Source organism: Cibotium barometz, chromosome 39, assembly GCF_041138505.1.
Source record: "Cibotium barometz isolate CiBa-2024 chromosome 39, ASM4113850v1, whole genome shotgun sequence".
NCBI classification, from domain to species: Eukaryota; Viridiplantae; Streptophyta; class Polypodiopsida; order Cyatheales; family Cibotiaceae; genus Cibotium; species Cibotium barometz.
In genome coordinates, this window is record NC_141084.1 from 18253230 (window position 1) to 18270336 (window position 17107).

Consider the following 17107-nt stretch of genomic DNA (forward strand, 5'->3'; position numbering starts at 1 on the left):
AAAATTGTTTGAATCTATGAAAAAGGCAATTTCATATTGGGTGTGTAAGTGGTGTGACTAGTTTTATTTTTGCATGTACATCCGGCTAGGGGGCTTGGGAACTCTTTTCCCTGGTACCCGGGACAAAAATCAAATTCTAAATTGGATCCCATCACTACAGTGGTTGGGAGGTTGGCTAACCCATGGGACTGGATGGGGTTAGGCTGGACTGATGGATCCGTAAATCGAGACTCAATTTTTGTTATTACAATAGATAAAGTAAATCTCGGATAGTAATTGTTCTATGGATAGGAATCAACGGCTGTGCCTCTTGATGGTGGGGAAAAAAGCGTTGATCCCAATGATCCAAGTGCAAGTTTCTTCCTTGATCCGAACGAGTATCTTTATAGGTGCAATAGGATCAGCGTGATCAGTAATGATCTTGACTACGTTAGAGTAAAAAGTTATCCTGGTGAAATCGCCCGTGGTTTTCGGGTAAGGGGAGTTTTTCCAGGTTCGGTTTTGGAAAAATTGACGTATTAGTCTCTTATCTGGATATCCGTGGACGAGGCCCCGAGTGTGGGACCCTGCTCGTGCTAGATGTGCTACTTCTGCTGCTACTACCCCGAATCCGTTGTGCGGTGGGAACAGGGATCTCACAGTTGGTATCAGAGCAATTTGGCTAATAAAGATCAACTGAGAAGACAAATATGTCAAAAATTTATCAAGAAACACAAAAAGGTTGTAATTGTCTGATATTTGATATTCAAACTGAAATTCGTAATTTGGTAATTGGGTCTTCAGATGGAAGTACCACAATTATATAGAATCCCTGACTTGCTTGAGGCCTAGACATGATGGTATTTACCTTATAATTCCAAGGGCCATGACTCCCGTTTTTTTCGGTCTAATGGACCATTATCATGTTAAAGATATGAATGATATGATCTGAATGGACCATTTTTTCGGTCTAATGGACCATTATCATGTTAAAGATATGAATGATATGATCTGAATGAATTGTTATTTAATGATGAGTTCTATATAAGGGATATTTATCCCAGCATTCTGTTGGGTTGACCAGAATATAAGGAATCCCAGAATAAAACTGGATCTTAAGAAAAAGAGTTGTCCTCTACCTTGCAAGATGAGGACATCTCGCACTTTTTTAAGTGGGGTAGAATGTAAGATTCCTCCCTAGCCTTCGAGGTATACAGGAGTAAGAATCTCCCTTTTTGATCTTATAATTATTCTCTCTTTAAAATAAAAGAAAGATTCTATTTAAAAAAGGAAGACCCTTTCCCTAGAATACTTCTCAGGAGTCCCACACCTGTTTTAAGGATTCAGAACAATGAGTTTAGAAGTGAAAATCGGTGTTTTGAATACCAAGGTTTTGGTCTTCATTCGAGTACGGCCCAAAAGAAGTTCTTTATCTCTTGGGGAGTATAAGAAGTTATCCCCCAGTTATTGTGAGCCTTATCTGAATTCAAAGAAAGTAAGTGACTTAGCCTACGAGCTTCTTTTACCTCCTCATCTCAAAGTTCATAATGTATTTCATGTAAGCCTTCTATAGAAATATGTGCCAAACCCAAATCATGGAAAGACGGTAAAACTTCAGTGGCAAGATACCGTTGGCTTCTAGGTTACGCTAGCTCCTTCCTTTATATAAAGTCATAACTTTTACTTGTCGCTCACAGTAATCTTACTTCCATCGATCCCCTTTCTTATCCATGATGATTTCTCACCTTCAAGACGCAAGCGAGTCTGTGAAGAAGGATTTTATAGAACTGTATGAGCGCTCACTTTTCCCTCACTTGGGAACTTCTGTAGCTCAGACCAAATGGCGGACCTATCGAGATATAACTAGGGTAACACCATGGGGGCAACAGCACTTCCGTAACAATGTCGCTTGGCTATGGTTATTGAAACCTTGGGTTTGGGTCCCCGATACTACTGCGTGATGAGATCAAGGCATGGTGGATTTGAGCGGGTCTTCTTACTAGCGTGTTTTCTTCCTCATCAGAAGATATGCCTTTATCCCGTTTTTGGCCTGCCTCTCAGAGGTCCTTTTGTTAGATCACCTCATACCACTGAAGTAGGTGCTGCAATAACGAGCCAAATTATTCCCATAGATGAGTTACCTTATATGTGTGCAGCTTGTGAGTGCTGCTTTTGTGACCATATGATGGACGGGCTTATGGAACTGTAAAAAGTCCTTCTATCTTTGCTGTATATGTTCCAAGAGTGAATAAAGTTGAAATCTTTGTTCTTGTCTTGAGTCTTGTTCTCTTTGAGACTTTTCTTGGTGGTTAATCTTAATTAAATTTTCTCTTAGTCTCATAGTCGTGCATCTTGCGAAATTACCCCCAGTTTACGAGATGAGGACATCTCGCGTTTTTCAAGTGGGAGAGAATGTAAGATTCCTCCCCAGCCTCTCAAAATGTCTAGCATCTTCCCCTGTAATCAATTTTCTCTTCAGAAATATAAAAGACCTTGTTTCTAATTGTTTTAACCTAGAGAGAGAAAATATTCTAGAGAGAGAATATTCAGATTTTTAACATTTTTGGATAGAAAATTATCTCATCTTATTAAAAAAAGTTCCCTTGAAACAGAAATTCAAAAAGAACTTTTCAATGTGCAATTGGAATTAATTGGAAATGGGTATAAAGAACCTTAGTCTAAGGGTCTAGATTTTTAGAAATCTTTGGATTATGGTCCAATTAAGGTTCCTGTGGGCCAATAGGATCAATCTATGTGTGGGAAGGAGATGAATCCAATTTTGTAAAAGAAGATACCCAAAAATGAGTAAATGCTCACATAAGATGAAGAGTTGACTATGTACAAAGTTTATTAGTAAGAAACTATGAGTAATTTTAATAGTATGAGATATTTGGGTATAATGATTTCATTTTGACACATATGTAAGGAAGGGGAGTCCCTTCAATACTCACATAAGATGAAGAGTTGAAAATGTACAAGGTTTATTAGTAAAAAACTATGAGCAATATTAAAAATATGAGATATTAAATTTGGGTATAATCATTCCATTTTGACACATATGTAAGGAAGGGGAGTCCATTAAAGGAGGTGCATATTTCACATGCTTGAATGAGTTTTAAACTCAAAAATAATGTGATATTTTTATCTCTCCTCTCTCTTGAACCAAACCAAATAAAAAAGTAACCAAACCGAATCAAAAAGGAACCAAACTAGGTCCAAATCTAGTCCAAATTCAACCAAACTGAATCTCAAAAATTCTAGAAATCAGTTAGCCTTGGTTAAGAGCCTCCCTCTCCTATAAATAGAACATGAGTCCTTTGAAAAAAGAGGAGGAGAATTTTACTATTCTAGAACTATGCTGAAATAATACTAATTTTTACTATTCTCTAAAGTTCTCTCCAATTTGTAAGAAATTGGAGCTTCCCTCTTTCTTCAATCCCCATTGGTGGCTCCATCAACATACTAAACCAATTGATTGGTTGGAGGCCTCTACCGTGAACAAAGAATTAAGCAATTTGTAAAATAAGTGGTGAATTTTGATCTTTTCTATAATTTCTCAATGTTTCTCTCTTCCTCTCAACCCCTCTCAAGCTTGAGAAGCTTAATTGGAATGGTTTTTGAATGCTATTGAAGTAATTAATGAATGATAGAAAAGAATTACATAAATTTATATTTATGCTTAATTCTAATAGTTTTTATGTAATATCTCTTTCTCACTAAATAAATAGGTCATACTCATGACCTATTCTCAATCCAAATGAAGCTTTTCATAAAGCTTTTTCTTAATCCAAGATTAATCTATGCTTAAGACCAAACTAATGGCTTTCCCTATGCTTTTAGTTTATGTATTTCATGAATGTTGATGATTCAATCCATTATGGGTTAATGATCCAATTAGGGATCATTCCGTTAATGATCCAATTAGAGATCATTCTAATCATTCCCTTAATGATAAGCTTTATCTTTTAAGATAATTGAGATTTATCACTCATAGCAGCGGAGCTATGGTAAAATTTTTATAAAAATTACACATAAAAAAATTTCATTCAAAGCATGAAAAGAGGACTTCCTACCATATTCTAGGAATTATCATCCTAGATTAATTAAAAGAATTTTATTGTAATCATGGAGATGTGGATATATGCATGTACATGTAGATGTATAGATGTAGATGTGAATGTGGAGGTGGATGTATGTATGTAGATGTAGATGTATAGATGTAGATGTGAATGTGGAGGTGGATGTATGCATGTAGATGTATGCATGTAGATGTAGATGTATAGATGTAGATGTGAATGTGGAGGTGGATGTATGCATGTAGATGTAGATGTATGGATGTGAATGTGGATGTGGATGTGGATGTGGATGTATGCATGGAGATGTGGATGTATGCATGTAGATGTAGATGTATAAATGTGGATGTGAATGTGGAGGTGGATGTATGCATGTAGATGTAGATGTATGGATGTGAATGGGAATGTAGATGTATAGATGTGGAGGTGGATGTATGCATGTAGATGTAGATGTATGGATGTGAATGGAAATGTAGATGTATAGATGTGGATGTGAATGTGGAGGTGGATGTATGAATGTAGTTGTAGATGTATAGATGTGGATGTGAATGTGGAGGTGGATGTATGCATGTAGATGTAGATGTATAAATGTGGATGTGAATGTGGAGGTGGATGTATGCATGAAGATGTAGATGTATGGATGTGAATGTGGATGTGGATGTGGATGTATGCATGGAGATGTGGATGTATGCATGTAGATGTAGGTGTATGGATGTGAATGTGAATGTGGATGTGGATGTATGCATGGAGATGTGGATGTATGCATGTAGATGTAGATGCATAGATGTGGATGTGAATGTGGAGGTGGATGTATGCATGTAGATGTAGATGCATAGATGTGGATGTGAATGTGGAGGTGGATGTATGCATGTAGATGTAGATGTATGGATGTGAATGTGAATGTGGATGTGGATGTATGCATGTAGATGTAGATGTATAGATGTGAATGTGAATGTGGATGTGGATGGATGCATGGAGATGTGGATGGATGCATGTGAATGTGGATGTGAATGTGGATGTGAATGTGGATGTGGAAGTGTATGTATGGATGTATGCATGTAGATGTGAATGTACGCATATAGATGTGGATGTATGGATGTGAATGTGCATGTAGATGTGGATGTATGGATGTGAATGTACATGTAGATTGGGTTAATGTGGAAAAATGAGAGTTAATATAGAAACTGTATTTGTAAACTGTTTGTAAATGCTGTTTGTAAATGGCTGTTTTATCTAGGTCTTACCTATGAATCGTATCCTTGAATCTCTATATGGTCAAGGTGTTGATGAGTAGGAAATTTTCTCTAAGATAAGACTTAGCGGACTATCTTAAGTGTTTCCCCTATTTGTGGAAGGGGGGAACCTTACATGCATGAAATGTCGGCTAGGGGGCCCGGGAACTCTTTTCCTCAGTACCCGGGCAAAACATAACCAAATTTTTATAAAGGAATCCCACCAATACAGTGTCGGGTGGTTGGATAACCCATGAGCCCATAGGCTCGATCCGAGGATTCCTCTGCAATACAATTAAGTTTGATTAGTTATGTTAGTTAGATTAAGTCCTGGGAAGACCCTTGTTCTGTTGGAGGGAATGAATGGATGTGCCTTGTTAAAGGAGGAAAAAAGCGGCGATTCTATGGACCAAGTGCAAATCTCTTCTTTGATCTGACCATGTGTTTTCAGGTTCGGTTAGATCAGTTTGAATAGTTAAGACTTTGACTCGTTAGATTAATTCTCCAGTTAGATGATTTTTCTTGGCGGAATTGCACGTACCTTCCGAGTGAGGGAAGTCTCTTGTCCAGACATTCGTGGGGCGAGGCCCCAGATTTGGACGATGGGTGAACCAAGGAGTCCCCTAGTTCAAAGTTCTAAGCTTTATTAAATTCTTTTGAATTCAAAAATGTGATATCCTTATTCATTAATGTTGGAGAATAAAAATAAAAGAAAAATGGAAAATTTTAGAAATATCTAAAAGAAAATATTAAAGAAAGGCTCCCATGAGGTGAAGGTTCCTTAATTATCAATTTTTAGATATTTTAGGAGACTTTTTGGAGGTTTTGTGACACCTAGGAGAGGGAAAACCCTCCATCAAGGAGGTGCCTATAAATCACATCAACAAGGAGGTATTGTTTTATTCAAAAATTTCATAAAGTGGCTAGATATTTCATCTCTCCTCTTCCAAACTAGATCAAAAAGTGGCTAGATTTTTCATCTCTCCTCTCTCCTCTTCCAAACTAGATCAAAAAGTGGGCAAAATTAGTCTTAAACTTGTCCAAAATGGATCAAACTGAAGCTAGAAGCCTCTAGATCCCAGTTGGGCTTGGTTGGTGGCCTCCCTAACCTATAAATAGACCCCCATTCCTTTGTATTTTAATCTTAGAGTAATTCTATGCTAGTGTAATTTTTAATTTAGTGTATTTTTCTCTTCCCTCTTCCTTGCCTCTCCATTGTGAAGCTTTGGTGCTTCACTAAACCTCTTCTTCTCTTGAAGATTACCCTTTTCCTTGGTGACCAAGCATTTTTGTTTGAGGGCTACACAATTTTTGCAAGGTAAAGAATCAATCAAACCAAAGGTAAGCCTAAACAATAATGTTTATGCTCTCTTTTTTATATTAATCTTCTTCCTAACCTCCCTCATGCTTGGGAAGCATTTTATTTTATGGGTTTCCTCTTAAAACCATGCTTTTCTTTATTTATGATGAATTAATGTTTATGTTTAAGTTTAGGTTTATGCATAAACTAACTTTCATATTAAAAGTGGAATTTTTAGAATTATCATTTCATGGAAAATGCGGGGAAACTAGAGTAAAATTTTTATCATTAGAAAATAAAGGTTTATTCATAAATCAATTTTATGCCAAAAGTGTAATTTTGAGCATTCTCAATTTATAGAAAATGTGGGGAAGCTATGGCAGATTTTTATCATTAGAAAATGAAGGTTTATGCTGCATAAATTATTTTTTATACTAAAAGTGAAATTTTGAGTATTTTCATTTTATAAAAATGAGGGGAAACTATGGTAAATTTTTATCATTAGAATATGAGTTTATGCATAAATTAAATTTAATGCTAAAAGTGAATTTTTAAGCATTCTCAATTTATAGAAAATGTGGGGAAGCTATGGCAAACTTTATATCATTAGAAAATGAATTTATGCATAATAATTTTTATGCTAAAAGTGAAATTTTAAGCATTATCATTTCATAGGAAATGTGGGGAAGCTATGATATATTTTTTATCTTTAGGGAATGAGTTTATGCATAATAAATTTTATACTAAAAGAGGAGTTTTGAGCATTATTCATTTGCCAGGAAAAAAAAGAAGGTGATGCATAAATTTTTATAGAGAATTCTGGAAAGGATTATGAATATAATTCATTTAGATTAAAAAAATAAATTAGTATGTGTGCATAAATATTTTATGCTAAAAGAGAAATTTTCATGATAATTTATTTTTGAGAAAACTGAGAAGAGAATGTGAAAATATTCATAGGAATGCATCGAGAAATCATGGATAAATTTTAATTAGAATCATGAATATATTTAACTTTTGGAATTATGAAGAATACGTCTAGATTCTCAAGAAATGGAATCTTGGGTACATTCTGAACGGGAAAAGGATTTCCTAGAAAAAGACCAAAAACATGCGTAGTTGGATGAACGTAAATGTTGTGACTGACTTATTCCTAGATTCACTGGGAAAGGAATCTCAAATTCTTGAAAGGATTGAGGATCCAAGAGTGAAAGGAAATTTAGACTTAATTGAATTAAGTCAGAAAGTAGAGTTGCCTTTAACTAAGCCAAGTAATGGCTGAGACTTAGAAAGTCCTATCAGTATAAAAAGTAGAGTAACTTTACTTTTAATCTGGTTAAATGTGGAACAAAGATTCTAATAACTAGATCAAGGAAAGTTGATAATCAAACCTGATTTGCTCAAAGCGAAAAGAGACCATCTTTTTTATAAAAATTGGACTTGATATGGAGTGATGAAAAGTGATGTGTGGGATGTGTGGAATGATGTGGAGTGATGAGAAGTGATGTATGGATGTGTGGAATGATGTGGAGTGATGAGAAGTGATGTGTGGAATGATGTGGAGTGATGAGAAGTGATGTGTGGGATGTGTGCAATGATGTGGAGTGATGAGAAGTGATGTGTGGAATGTGTGCAATGATGTGGAGTGATGAGAAGTGATGTGTGGGATGTGTGAAATGAAGTGGAGTGATGAGAAGTAATGTGTGGGATAATGTGGAGTGATGTGTGGGATGATGTGGATTGATATGGTCGATGTGGATTGATTTTTGCGTTGATGTGGATTGATATAATTGATGTGGACTGATGTGGTTGTTGTGGATTGATGTGGAAATGATGTGAATGGATGTGGGAATGATGTGGGATGATGTGAATGAATGTGGAAATGATGTGGGATGATATGTATGATGTGGGAAGATGTGAATGGGTGTAAATTGATGTGAATTGATGTGGAAAAATGAGAAATGACATGGAATGATGTGGATGATGTGAAATGATGAAGAATGATGTGAAATGATGAGAAATGATAGGAAAAGATAGGAATTTTGATTGGAAATTGTATTTGTATGTGAAACCTATTTTTTAAAGATTGTTTTATGTCAAGAATGCTGGGGGAGCATTTTGACTATCTTATGGAAAGAGGTCGTGGTGGGGACCTAAGTGGAAAATTTTGCAACAACTGACGAAGAGTCAACAAAGGACATCTCGCGTGGCAAGATCGGCCGAGGTCTGATGAGACTAGCCTCGGTTTGGTTAAAATGGTGAGTTTCCGATACAGTGGATGAGGGGCCAAGGAAGCGGCCTATGCGTGAAGCGCTAGGTCACCTGCCCTGAGAAGGAGCCTAGAGGGTGCTGACCATACCGTGCTCGGGCTCTGGGTCGCCCAAGATACCCATGCGTGTGTTGAGGAAGAAAATTAGTTGGCCTTGTTTTCTGAACACGAGCATGGATCTAGTTGATTGGCCTTGCTGGTCTTCAACGGATGAGTTCATGGCTCTTTTATATGGATCTTGGTGGTTGATCTAGCTGATCTTCAACGGAGAGTCCATATGGATTTTATGTGATTATACTCCTAGAGGTACTATGGGGGGCTAGGAATTATTGAAAATGCCCCTAAGTGAGCAAGTGGTGAGCGTTCTGGTTGCCAATGATGCCATAGGTACGCCTTGGAAGGAATGATTGGAAATTGGACTTAGAACTGGAATACTGAGGATTATGATGGAAACACTGTTGTTTTATTGCAATGCTGTTTTGGAAATAGTTGAATCTAAGAAAAGGCAATTTCATATTGGGTGCATAAGTGGTGTGTCTATTTAATTTTTGCATGAGAGCCAGCTAGGGGTTATGGGAACTCTTTTCCTCCTTTGATTTGGCCATGTGACCTGTGGGTTTGGTCGAAATACAAAGGATAGTTAAGGCTCTTGACTACATTAGAAGATTTTTTCTAGAGGAATCGCCTAAGCTTTCTGGGCAAGGGAAGTTTTTTTCGGGTTTAGTTTTGGAAGAAATGAAGCAGCTCAACTTCTTCGTTCAACAGAAGACTGCAAGTTGATAATGGAGGAAAATGATATTGAACTTACAATACTATGGAAACAGTTCAGGCAAAAGGAAACAAGTGTTGGACTACGACAAAGGAAGAGAGAGCTCAAGAACTTTGAGAACCTAAAGCCCGTGGTTCGGGTGGGCTAAAGAAAAGAATCCAAGAAATAAGGTAAGAGATGTATTTAAAGCTTTGTTTATTTTGTGTTCTTGATGTTTAAAACTTATCATTAGGTGGCTTAAAGAAAAGAATCCAAGCAATAAGGTATTACTATGTTAGAAATTATCATTGACTGTGTTCTTAATGTCAGAAATTATCATTGTTGTAACTATAGGGTTTTACCTTATTGTGATAAGGAAAATATTAATCCGAATATCCATCCAACAAAGAAATTTAAACCTTTTCTTACATAAAGAATGGCAAAGGAAATATTGCAGGAAAAGAAGTTCAAGGTGGTTAAAAGAGATATAAATTTAGAACAAATTGTCAGTAGTAATGCAGTCTTTCACAACAGAAATACAAGAAGCTATGGACAATAATGGAGTCAGTCAAAGAGGTTAGTCGAACAATTTGTCAGTAGTAATGCGGTCTTCACAACAGAAATACAAGAAGCTATGGACAGTAATGGAGTCAGTCGAAGAGGTTACAATGCTATTCAAAAGTCACTATCTTCAGTTCTGAATGCCAAGGGAATCAAAGGGAAACTACTTCCAACTCCTACAGATGTCTGGAGATTTTGGGACAAGCTGAATGTAGAGGTATTGCAATATATCGGTAAACCCTACCACATTGAAGAGGAGTTCAATGGAGAAAGTGGCAGCATTCAATACAATCAATTCACCAATATATTCCTAGATATGGAGCTTTTGCAAAAGAGAATAGTAGAGTTCTATGACATCACTTATGAGGAGAGAGGGGGTGAATGTGAGATTATCAAAGAGAAAAAGGTAGAAAGAGTGACAATAACACTAATGACTAGAGAACTCAATAAATGCATGAAGGATGATAGTCCGCAATATTTCAGTGTGCAATCTGGAAAAAAAAATATGGTGGCTAGGATCATTTGAGGTAAATCATATTGCATTAATCTACACACTTGTTTTTCTCTTGTTTAGGAAGAAAGTTGACATCATCTATTAATCCTTATAGGTCAAGAAAGAAGATCATAAAACATTGTTTTGGGTGTTTCATCATACACCCATTCATAAATTGATCAACGAACGACAAACAGATGAAGGGAAACATAATCATTAGCATCGACAACAAGGTAGACTTCCAAGTTCAGTGGCATCTTGCAGGTGACCTCAAGACTCTCAAGTGCTTATGCAATTGCAACAAGGGAGCTAACACAAGGTCACCCTGTCTTTATTGCATGGATTACGTAAAAGAGCTAGACTCTAAGTAGTGTAGAAGACCACCAAACATAAATTTGATTGATGAGAACTTTCGCCCCTGTATTTGAGATTCGTCTCATCAATGTACATATTTGTACCCTTCATGCATTGTGCCCTATCATTGAGAAACTGGTGTTTCTCTACATTGGCTTTCCTTGGAAGATAAAGAAGGTGCCAGAGAGAAAAGAAGCCCTTTGATCATTGGAAAAGGTGTTGTCTGAGATTGGACTACATGGAGGGAACATTCGTATTCTAAAAGACACTAAGAAGTCAACCAATGAGAAGAATGTACCAATGAAACCATCAATTGGAGGTGTTAAAGCATAAAGATTTCTATCAAAGCCCCTCCACAGCCAGAAACACAAAAGCACCAAGATAGGAAAAGTATATAAATCTAACTACATTAGCAGAATCAAGTACGAACAATGGAAAAATCTCCATAATGTAGTGAAAGGTCAAGAGAGTGAATCAAGGCATGCCAAGGCAGAGTTTTGGCGATCAATTGATGTTCTTTTCAGAATGTGTGACAAAGTTATCTAGACACAACAAGATAAAAAGAGCTTTCAAGACAACCTGCATACTTTCAAAAGAGTCATGAAGATAGCTTGGACAGATTCCAACATAACACACTACATGGTAAGGTTCATGATTATGTTCTTTTAGTTGATATGCACAACTGATTGATGCACAATTGATTCTCTCTTTGTTGATAAGCATATTCTCTACAATCATATGTCATTTTTTATTCAAAAATATGGAAAGCCTAGTATTTGGAACACTCAAGCGATGGAAAAGTCACACTATATGGCACGAAATGCATATTTCAGGCATACACAACATGGTGGAGGAAGGAGAAAAGCAAACAGCATGCATGAAGTATTCCAATGGTTCTATTGCATAATACTCCAACAACTACATAGGAAAGAAACCTGAAAGTCATCTAAGATGCTTCAGACACTTAGAGATATAGAAAAGAGAAAACAAAAAAGATATGAAGCTTTTCAAAACGCAAGTGCTATCCAAGCACAAAACAAATGGAGAGAAAAAAAGATTTATGTAAATCACCATCACTGGATTAATGGAATGTAATGATACAAAAAAAATTGTAATACAATCTCACGATTCTCTGTCCCCCCTTAAGTAATTTATTGCTAACATGGTGTGCTGGTTGCGTGAATCTAAGTAGAAAATGTTTTCCATACTCATCTAACTCCTCAAGATTCTGTATACCTAAGGATAGAGCATTAGCAGTGTATGTAAGAAAGTAAGCTCTCCTAGAAGCTCTTAAGCCAGGGTAGTATCCAAAAATATCTATTTCACTTACTTTCTTTACAAGAATTGTCTTATCGTATGTTTTGAGTATTATTGTACTGCTAAGAAAGCGAGAGAGTGTCTTCAACAAGAAATTTGCTAAGACACATAGATCAAAATCTTTGCAGCAGTTGATAATCTCTTCAGGTAGTAAGATAATGCAGCATCTCTACCATGGTAGCTCCAATTATGCCTCTGTAGAGATTGATCTGGCTCTTCCATAAAGGCCTGCAAAGAAATTTGAATACCACAGAAATATGAGAGAGAGAGAGAGAGAGAGAGATTCCAGTACATGAGTGCTTTCATCTGCTAGAAACGCGTTGTTGATCTAGAGATCTATTGAGCTCTCTTTTGCTGGTGTCCTCTTGTCCACCTAGTCTCGTGTAGAGTCCTCTAGCTTATCAAAACCGTGATCCTCCTGAAACTTTTTGAAAGACTAATCCATCCTCCCTATACTGCCTTGCCTTATTGAAACACTTTCTTAGACAATCTTTGCCATCAAAATTCAACTCGAGGGCCTCATCGTCACTAGAGTCCTGTGTAACAAATCCCTCCTCTCCATCATAAAAACTGGCTATGGCAGATAGAGCGTAGTCTTCACGTATCCTAAATGTATTCTGTATGTCACCCAAAAGGAGATACACCTTCCCACCAATATCAAACTCCAGGAGTACAAGAAGGATCAGCTGGCTGTATTCTACATTGAACTCCTGTAGATCATTTGGCATCTTCAAACCTTCACTCTTAAGTCCTACAAGGTCTAGGGTCTTTGCTTTCTGTCTCCCGTTCAAGCTGGACCTCATTAACAACCTCTATCTCTTTATCATTAGGCCGGCTGGTCTCATTTGCAGGCACATCCTCATCAACAGTCTCCTCGTAGAACACCTCTTCCCCTAATGAAGAGAGAATAGTGTATAGACAGTGAAGGTAGCATAGGAATCCGATCGATTCCTCCAGCAGCCTACAGTGCCTAGGGTGGATGGAGCATGTTGCTCTGCAGTCAAATGGAAGCTGCAGATACCTTTTTTGGAGAAGATTTTGGTACTTGGAACTTGGAGAGTAATCCATTAAATGTACATAAGCTATCCCACAAATAGGGACTCTCCCATTCCTGAGAGAAGCTTCAAAATTAGACCTCTCCTTTGATAGAAAATCTGCAAGCTCCTCCAAAATTAACAAAATGTCAAGTGGCCTATTGAAAGTATCAATCATATGATACTGATCACTAGCCCTAGAAGCGTAGACGAAATCATACAATTTTCACCTGATTAAACCAGATAGAAGGAAGACTATTACAAACTTAACTTGAAGAAGTCAACATTTTTTTCCTAACCAAAATCCAGCACAGCCGTTGATCTAATCATTTGAGAAAGTCTTCAAGTTTTTATTTAACTACTCGAATTCTAAGCGTATTCCTATTTTTTCAATTTCATTATTAATACTCCACTGATTCTAGCCTAACCCCATCTAGCCCATGGGTTAGCCACACCACCCACCAACCATTGGAATCGGTAGAACCAGACATTACTCACCCACCCATAATTGAATGCCTTTCTTAACTTTTGCTTTCGAATACAGATACGCACACACTCCTCTTTAAAACTTTAACTTATAAAACAATCCATTGACAAACAGTTATTGGTTATAGATGTCATAACTCAAAATTTCCATCCTGTCCCTTGTTTTTTTTAAAAAAATAGTATTACTCTGGACTCTCCGTTGAGACGAGCTAGTCAGCCAACGAGATCCAGTAAGAGATTACAATAATCATTTCGTCCATCATACATATCTTCCACGACATATGCATGGGTGTCCTAGGCACCGTGAGTTCGTGCATCACCTGGTCAGAACCCTCTAGGATCCTCCTTAGGTGTCCTGGCACTTCACTTAGGGACCACTTTGATGGCCCTCGTCCATCGTATGGAAGCGCACCATTTTAATCGTAGCGAGGTTGGTCAGACCTGGGAAGGCTTTGCCGCGTGAGTTGTCCTTTGAACACTCCCTGCCAGCTGTTACAACCAAACTTCCCTTAGAAAAAACATATACCAAATGCTCCCTCTAGCATTTTGGCATAAGACAGTCCTTTAAGAAAACAGGGCTTCTATGCAAGTTTTCAGTTTGATTTTCTTTTAAATACAATGAGTATTTCTTGAATCAGTATCCCCAAAACTTCTTGAATGGAATTTTGAATTTCATACCAGAATTCCTCGAATTCTGTAACCTTGATCCACAGATCAATTTGAAGGGTCTCAAACTTAGTTTTAGATTGGGTGGAGTTTTGAGTGTATTTTTCTAAACTGGTCACATCTTCTTTCCCCTCGAAACTGACGAAAGAGTTTGGTCTTGGTCATAGTTTGATTCAAGGTTCGAGTCTAATAAGATTTTTCCTAAACTATCTTTCTCGAAAAGGTTTGATAATTCAGTTTACTATTTTACTGAATTTCTTTCTTTGAATATTTACTTAATTGATTTCTAAATTAGTTTACGAATTCCAATGAGGAATGAATTAATCATTTATCTGAATATTTTGATCTCGATAGATTTAGTGAATTTTCTTTTTACAATCCGTGTGAGTATAAAACAATAGAAATTTCTCTCTTAGAGTATTTAATTATTCATTTATCAATTTCTCATAGAATTTAAATGTAGAATTTAAGAGAATTCTAATTTTGATATAGAAATTATTTATGCATCCATTTATGCATAAAAATCAACTTCAATGGGAATAACACTTAAAAAAATCCTATTATGCATCTAATTATGCATAAAATCAATTTTAATAGGAATAACACTTTTAAAATAAAAAGAATTTCTTTATGCATAAAAATTAATTTTTACAAGAATAACATTTTTATAATAAAATTTTCCTTTATGCATCTTTCTATGTATAAAAATCAAATTTAATGAGAATAATACTTTAATAAAAAAAATTTCCATTATGCATATTTCTATGCATAGAAATTAAATTAAACCAGAATAACACTTTCATAATAAAAAAATTTCCATTATGCATCTTTCTATGCATATAAATTAAATATAATAAAAATAATACTTTTATAAAAAAACATTTCCATTATGCATCTTTCTATGCATAGAAATTAAATTTAATGAGAATAACACTTTTATAATAAAACAATTTCCACTATGCATCTTTCTATGCATAGAAATTAAATTTAATGAGAATGAACACTTGTATAATAAAACAATTTCCATTATGCATCTTTCTATGCATAGAAATTAAATTTAATGAGAATAACACTTTATAATAGAAAAAATTTCATTATGCATCTTTCTATGCATAGAAATTAAACTTAATGAGAATAACACTTTTATAATAAAAAAATTTCCATTATGTAGCTTTCTATGCATAGAAATTAAACTTAATGAGAATAACAGTTTTATAATAAAAGAATTTCCATTATGCATCCTTCTATGCATAGAAATTAAACTTAATGAGAATAACACTTTTATAATAAAAAAAATTCCATTATGCATCTTTCTATGCATAGAAATTAAACTTAATGAGAATAACACTTTTATAATAAGAAAATTTCCATTATGCATCTTTCTATGCATAGAAATTAAATATAATGAGAATAACACTTTTATAATAAAAAAATTTCCATTATGCATCTTTCTATGCATAGAAATTAAATTTAATGAAAATAACACTTTTATAATAAAAATTTTCATTATGCATCTTTCTATGCATAGAAATAAATTTTAATAATTAATGTCAGTGATATCCATGCATATTCATAGGTGAATATATACATGGAGTATTTAGAATATTTCTTTTAGATGCAAACATGGTGGGAATTACTCTTCTGGAATAACATAAAAACAAACTTTCTTTTCCATAGAAAATTTGAAAGGATATTTTTCCATCCAAAGATATCTAGAAACTGAATTATCTCTCTCTAGAATATTTTCTCTCTCTAAGCCAAAAACAGGTAAAAACAAGATCTTTTATTATTCTAAAAAGGGGATTGATTACAGGGGAAGAAACTAGATATCTTGAGGGGCTGGGGAGGAATCTTACATCCTCTCCCACTTGAAAAATGTGAGATGTCCTCATCTCACAAACTAGGGGTAATCCCACATCAATTCGGCTTCTTTCTCCCAGGTGGCGTCTTCAAAAGAATAGAACTTCCATTTGACTAATAATTCTCTCAAAATTTTATTCCTGAGAACCTTCTCTCGAACATCAAGGATTTCTTCAGGTTGGAGTTCCATCTGCCCTTGGGTTGAAGAAGTTAAGAGTACATCATTAAGCACATGATTCGGGGTCGGTACATACGTCTTAAGTAGGCTGACATGAAATAAATTATGTACTTTGAGATGAGGAGGCAGAAGAAGTTCATAGGCTAAGTCTCCTACTTTCTTTGTAATCAGATATGGCCCACAGTTTTTGGGGGATAACTTCTTGTACTTCCCAAGAGATAGAGAACTTCTTTTGGGGCGTACTCAAATGAAGACCATATCTGCTTCTTCAAATTTTTTATCTGACCTCTTCTTATCTGCATACTGCTTTTGTCTATCTTGGGCAGCTTTTATATCCTTGCAGATTGACTGCATCTGCTGCTCCATGTCATCAAGCATTTGTTTGGACATATCGACCCTAATCCATGGGTCGGACCAAGTTAATGGTGTTAGGCAGTCTTGTCCATACATGGCTTTGAAAGGGCTCATCTTGATACTTCGGTGATAAGAAGCATTGTAGGCGACCTAGACTATGTGCAGATAGCTTAGCCACCTCTTGGGGTCCCTACCACAACATG